The sequence below is a fragment of the Elephas maximus genome, chromosome 5 (genome assembly GCF_024166365.1).
Source record: "Elephas maximus indicus isolate mEleMax1 chromosome 5, mEleMax1 primary haplotype, whole genome shotgun sequence".
Classification (NCBI taxonomy): Eukaryota; Metazoa; Chordata; class Mammalia; order Proboscidea; family Elephantidae; genus Elephas; species Elephas maximus.
Genome location: NC_064823.1, coordinates 96226488 through 96232807, shown reverse-complemented (window position 1 = coordinate 96232807; position 6320 = coordinate 96226488). Strand labels below are relative to the sequence as shown.

At 40.8% G+C, this 6320-nt stretch overlaps 1 pseudogene; it reads right to left on the bottom strand.

Moving 5' to 3' along the window:
* Window positions 1-3081: 3081 nt before the first annotated feature.
* Window positions 3082-6320, bottom strand: part of LOC126076739 (uncharacterized) — a 51104-nt pseudogene continuing 47865 nt past the window's right edge.

The window sequence follows — 6320 nt, the reverse complement described above, 5'->3', positions numbered from 1 at the left end:
AAAAACAGCTGCAGCAGTATATTGACAGGAAACTGCCAGAAATTCAGACCAGTTTCAGAAGAGGATGTAGAACCAGGGATATCATTGCTGATGTCAGAGGGATCCTGGCTGAAAGCAGAGAATACCAGAAGGATGTTTACCTGTGTTTTATTGACTATGCAAAGGCATTGGACTGTGTGGATCATAACAAATTATGGATAACATTATGAAGAATGGGAATTCCAGAACACTTAATTGTGGTCATGAGGAACCTTTACATAGATCGAGAGGCAGTTTTTCGGATAGAACAAGGAGATACTGATTGGTTTAAAGTCAGGAAAGGTGTGTGTGCGTCAGGATTGTATTCTTTCACCATATCCATTCAATCTGTATGCTGAGCAAATAATATGAGATGCTGGTTTGGTTTAGGCTTACCTTATGGTCCGACCCCTACTTAAATCACATGAGAGTTTTATGTTTTTACGTGGAAAGAGGTAGGCATAAAAAAAAATAGGAGCTATTTAATCAGATCAAGCTTTATTTCAGAAAGCATTGAGATTATTTAATTCATGAGTATATACTTGGAATCTTTTGATTATGTGCATTAATATAAATAATTTTGAATAAAATTTATTGTAGATATGTCTTTAATTTGTTAAAGAGAGTAATATTCACTTAATAGTATTTTCAGTATAACAGTTGTATAATGGTGTATAAAGGCTGTTATGTTCAACAATTTTTCCAAGTTCTCTAACACTGAATTTACTTTGCTGCTTGACCTCTAGATGCCCTCCTCTTCTCTGCTTTCTTTCTTGCTCTGTCTTCTTTCACTCTCTGTCTAGTTTACTTGCTCTCTGACACACGCACAAAGATAAGATTTTTGAATAAAATTATGGTTCTCCCTGCAAATGACATACAAATTGGAGGAAAAAATCAAGGAATTATTTATATGCATACATTAGATTGTGCATACTTAGAAAATAATATGCTTTTCTCCCTAAAAAAAGATTGCTCCTTTTAACCATATAGAAGCTTCTGAATATGTATCATCAATTTCTTACCTAATTTTAATATAAGGACATAATTTGGAGATATTGTTTATGTATTGTTAAGGAACATATCCACATTAACATTACATTTTATTATTGTACTTCCATCAATCAAGTCTTAGGGGAAATATATACACTTAGTTATAATAAGTTTCCATAAAGAGTCATTTATTAGAAGTCTTGTTTTTTTTTAGCATACATAAAATATTACAAACTATGTATTTATAACTCCATTGCTTAAAAATCTTTAATGGCTCACGGCAATATTCTAAGAATTAGTTTCAAAAATTCTTAGCAAGGCCTGTGATACCTGGCGTAACGTGGCACCTATCTAACTCTGCAGCACCATTTTCCACCACTCATTATGTTTCTGTCTCACTCGGCCCCAATTAAACCAGCCTCAGGTTCCTTGAAAGTCTCAAACCTCAGGTTCTTTGCTAGTGCTATTTCTGCTACTGGAAATGAACCCCTCCCTATCTCAAATAGAGTAACTCCTAACTACCCTTCAGATCTCATATCATAAATTAAGTTTTCATAGAAGTGTCAACAGCTTCCATAGACAAGTTCTATCATATGTTCTTAGATACCCTCTACCTCTCTTTTAAGTGATATCTCACAATTTGATTTACATATGAATTTGTATGACTGTTAGATCAATGTCTGTCTTAACTTAATTATAATACTATTTAAGTTCTTCCTGACTGACTGAACAAAAGAGAGGGGGCAGATTGGTACTGGATATAGTGCACTGTATTACAAGAGGTATTCCAATTACTATGGTGGTCACTAGGCTTATTTATATCCCTTGAGTTTCTCTCAAATGCAAAAATATCTGTTTATAGAATTGTAGCTAGAATACTGCTCCCCCAAATATGTTCATATCCTAACACCCAAAATATTATGTTAGATGTTGTCTCAGGCTGAGTTCTGTACAGAAACAAAACCAATAAAGTGTATACATATATATAAAGAGAGATTTATATCAATGAAACAGTTCATGTGATTGTAGAGGCTGGAACTTCCCAAGTCCATGGATCATAATAGAGGCTTCTCCTGGTCCACATAGCTGCAAGGGCTGGCAAACCCAGGAGTGGTAGGTCAGAGTAGGGCTCTTGTTCACAGACTGAAGATCAACAAATCCCGAGATTGGCAGGCAAGACTGCAAGTCTTCTCCTGATTCACATAGCTGCAGGGGCTGTGAAGATCAATGAATCCTGAGATCAGTAGATAAGCTACTAGCTCAAGTCCCAAGAACTGGGATTCAGATGAACAGGAGGCAGCTTCAGGATCCAGAGTAGGCAAAAGTTAGAACATCCATTTATATTCAGATGCAGGCTGCACACTCAAGGAAACTCCCTTTCAACTGATTGGGTACTCACAGCAGATTCCATCATGAAGGTGATCACATGTGAACACTGAGAAACATGCCCCAGCCATCACAGTCCACCCTTTGTCAACATGGCACCTATACACATCTCCCCAAACCATACATAATCTCCAAATAAAGACAATTACAAAGTCATACTTGCACCTAACATCATACAAGTAACATGCATACAACCAAAAAGGCACTAGCCCTGTTTACATCTTATATTTTACAAGTGAAAAAAACAAAAAAATATTTGATGTACACATACAAAGGAGAAATACAACAATTACAGTCCTTGTTTCTGCAACCGGTCACGTGGATGTAACTGGTATTTAGAACTACCTTCTTTCCACCCATTCTGTATTCTCTTTGCCCTCAGTAAGCACCTGGTGAGGTGACCCAAATCTTCATTCCTGAAGGGCCTGGGCCATTAGTGGTCATGTCGGAATTGGGTTGCTGTAGTTTTCCATTGATTTTAGTCACAGGGCATGGTATTACTAAGAGACATGATAAGGGATCTCCTGCATTTCAAACATACTCTTCTTTACTTCCACTGTGTAATATAAATCCAATTTATTCTTGGTAATCAAGATCAATCACACTAGCCAGTACAGTAACTCCCTTCTTCACCTGTTGAGCCAGAGGCATAAGGAGCCAAAAGTGGCCAGGTGGCACTCATAGTTTTCAGTTCAATGGAATCAGTGATGTGTCTCCAGGTAGGATCATTCCTCCTTTTGCAACTAAGACCTCTAAACCTGCAAAGTATAAGGTCACAGAGGCAGGAAGCAAAAATCTTGTGAGTGGGTCACTAGGGCTAATAGTGAGTGGTGTTACTCCCATCTTCACCCCTTCGTTCTTGAACCCACAAATCTTGGTTATAGGAGAAACAGAACCATATGTTGGACACTGGTTTAGAGCATACAGAGCCTCTGGGAGAACATTGCCCCAGCCCTGCAGGGTATTGCCACCTAGCTGGCACAGTAATTGTGTCTTTAGGAGACCATTTCATTGTTCTATCAAGCCAGCTGCATCACGATGATAGGGAACATGGTAAGACCAGCGAATTCCATAAGCATGATCCCACTGCCACATCTTATTTTCTGTGAAATGAGTCCTTTGATCAGAGACAATGCTATGTGGAATAATATGATAGTGGATAAGGCATTCCATAAGTCCACAGATGGTAGTTTTGGCAGAAGCATTACGTGCAGGGAAGGCAAATCCATATCCAGATTAAGTGTCTAATCTAATAAGGACAAACCACTGCCCTTTCTATGATGGAAGGGGTCCAGTGTAATCAACTTGCCACCAGGTTCCTGACTGATCACCTCAGGGGATGGTGCTGTATCGGCAACTCAGTGTTGATCTCTTCTGTTGGCAGATTGGGCACTTAGCAGTGGCTATAGCCAAGTCAGCCTTGGTGAGTGGAAGTTCATGTTGCTGAGCACATGCATAACCTCCATCTCTGCCACCATGCCCACTTTGTTCATAAACCCACTGAGCAATGACAGGAGCAACTGGGGAAAGAGGATGACTGTTTTCCACAGAATGTGCCATCCTATCCACTTAACTGTTAAAATCTGCCTCTGCTGAAGTCACCCTTTGGTAAGCATTCACGTGAGACATAAATATCTTCCCTTCTTTGGCCCATTCAGAAAGGCCTATCCACATACCTTTTCCCTATAAATCCTTGTCTCCAATTTTCTAATCATGTTCTTTCCAAGTCCCTGACCATCCAGCCAAACCATTGGCCACAGCCTAAGAATCAGTATACAACTGCACATCTGACCATTTCTCCTTCTAAGCAAAGTTTACAGGCAGGTGCACTGTTCAAAGTTCTTCCCATTGGGCAGATTTGCCTTCAGCACTGTCCTTCAGTGAGGTCCCAAAAAGGGGTTGTAGTGCTGCTGCTGTCCTCTTTCCAGTGGTGCCTGCATGTTGTGCAGAACCATCTGTAAACCAGGCACAAATCTTCTCTTCTTCAGTCAACAGATCATAAGCAACTCCCCAGGAGGCTATAGGTGCAAAATGGGAGATGGAAGGTAATGTGACAGTAGTGGAGACCACAGGTATTTGGGCCACTTCCTAATGCAACTTACTTGTGGCTTTTGGTCCTGCTCAAGCCTGATCTTTATATACCACTTCCATTTAATGATGAAGTGCTGCTGTGCACGTTCAGCTTTATGACTCTGTGGGTCAGACAACACTCATTTCATGATGAACGGCTCAGGCCCCAAGGTGACTTGGTGTTCCATGGTTAAGTGTTCAGTCTCTACTAAGGCCCAGTAACAGGCCAAATCTGTTTCTCAAAAGAAGGGTAGTTATCTACAGAGGATGGCAGGGTGTTGCTCCAAAATCCTAAGTGTTCGTGCTGTGATTCACCAAAGGCAGCATGCCAAAGACTCCAAATAGCATCTCTATCTGCCATAGACCCTTCAAGCAGCACTTCAACATTTGGCTCATGTCCATCTCACAGTAGGTCGAAGGGGTCCCTGAACCCATCCTATAGTGATTTCCCCAGTTTCAGAATGCATGATTGGAATAGATCTACTCAGCAACTGGCAGAACCCCTACATTGAATCTCTGACAAATGGAGTAAGGGCTATTAATATGGCCAAAGTGGAAAAGCGGCTTGCACAGCAGCCTGAAACTGTTGCAGAGCCTTCTTTTGTTCCAGGCCCCACTCAAAACTAGTAGCTTTTTGAGTCACTTGATAAATAGGCTGGAATAGGACAACCAAATGAGGAATATGTTGCTACTAAATGTCTTGCCTCCTTTTTAGTTGTGAGAGCAGCTAGATACTAGAGCTTATTCTTCACTTTAGAAGGAATATCTCAACATGTCCTGCACCACTGGACCCCTAGAAATTTCACTGTGATGAAAGATGCCTGCATTTTTGTGGGATTAATTTCCCACCCTCTTAACATGCAATTGTTTTACCAATAAACCAGGAGTCATTGACACTTCTTCCTTACTAGGTCTAATAAGCCTAATGTCATCAATGTAACGGACCAGTGTGATGTCTTCTGGAAGGGAAAGGCAATCAAGTTCTCTGTGGACTAAATTATGACTCACTGCTGGATAGTCTTTGTAGTCCTGAGGTAGGCAACTGAAGTTGTATCATTGGCCTTGCCAGCTGAAGGCACATTGCTTCCGATGGTCCTTCGAAATAGGTATGGAGACAAAGGCATTAGCCAGATCAATAGCTGCATACCAGGTACCAAGAAATGTATTAATTTGCTCAAGCAATGAAACGACATTTGGAACAACAGCTGCAATTCGAGACACCACCTGGTTAAGTTTTCTATAATCTTCCTTCATTCTCCAAGTTCCATCTGTTTTTACACAGGCCAAATAGGTGAGTTGAATGGGGATATGGTGGAATCACCACCGCTGCATCCTTCAAGTCCTTGATGGTGGCAGTAATCTCTGCAATCCCTCCAGGAACGTGGTATTGCTTTTGGTTTACTATTTTTCTAGGTAAGGCAGTTTTAATGGTTTTCACTTGGCTTTTACTACCTTAATAGCCCTTACTCCATTTGTCAGAGATTCAATGTGGGGGTTCTGCCAGTTGCTAAGTAGATCTATTCCAATTATGCATTCTGGAACTGGGGAAATCACTACAGGATGGGTTCAGGGACCCAATGGACCTCCTGTGAGACAGACAAGAGCCAAGAACTCCATTAATAACCTGACCTCCATATGTCCGCCCTCTGACTGGTGGACCACAGGGATATTTTTCTCCCCTCCTCCTTGTCCTCCTCCTCGTTCTTTTTCTTCTTCTATAAGAGGTCATATTATTACATTGGGGATCCCTGGTGGTGCAGTGATTAAGCTTTTGGCTGTTTACCAAAAGATCAGCAGTTCAAATCCACAAGCCACTTCTTTGAAACCTTATGGGGCAGTTCTACTCTGTGCTATAG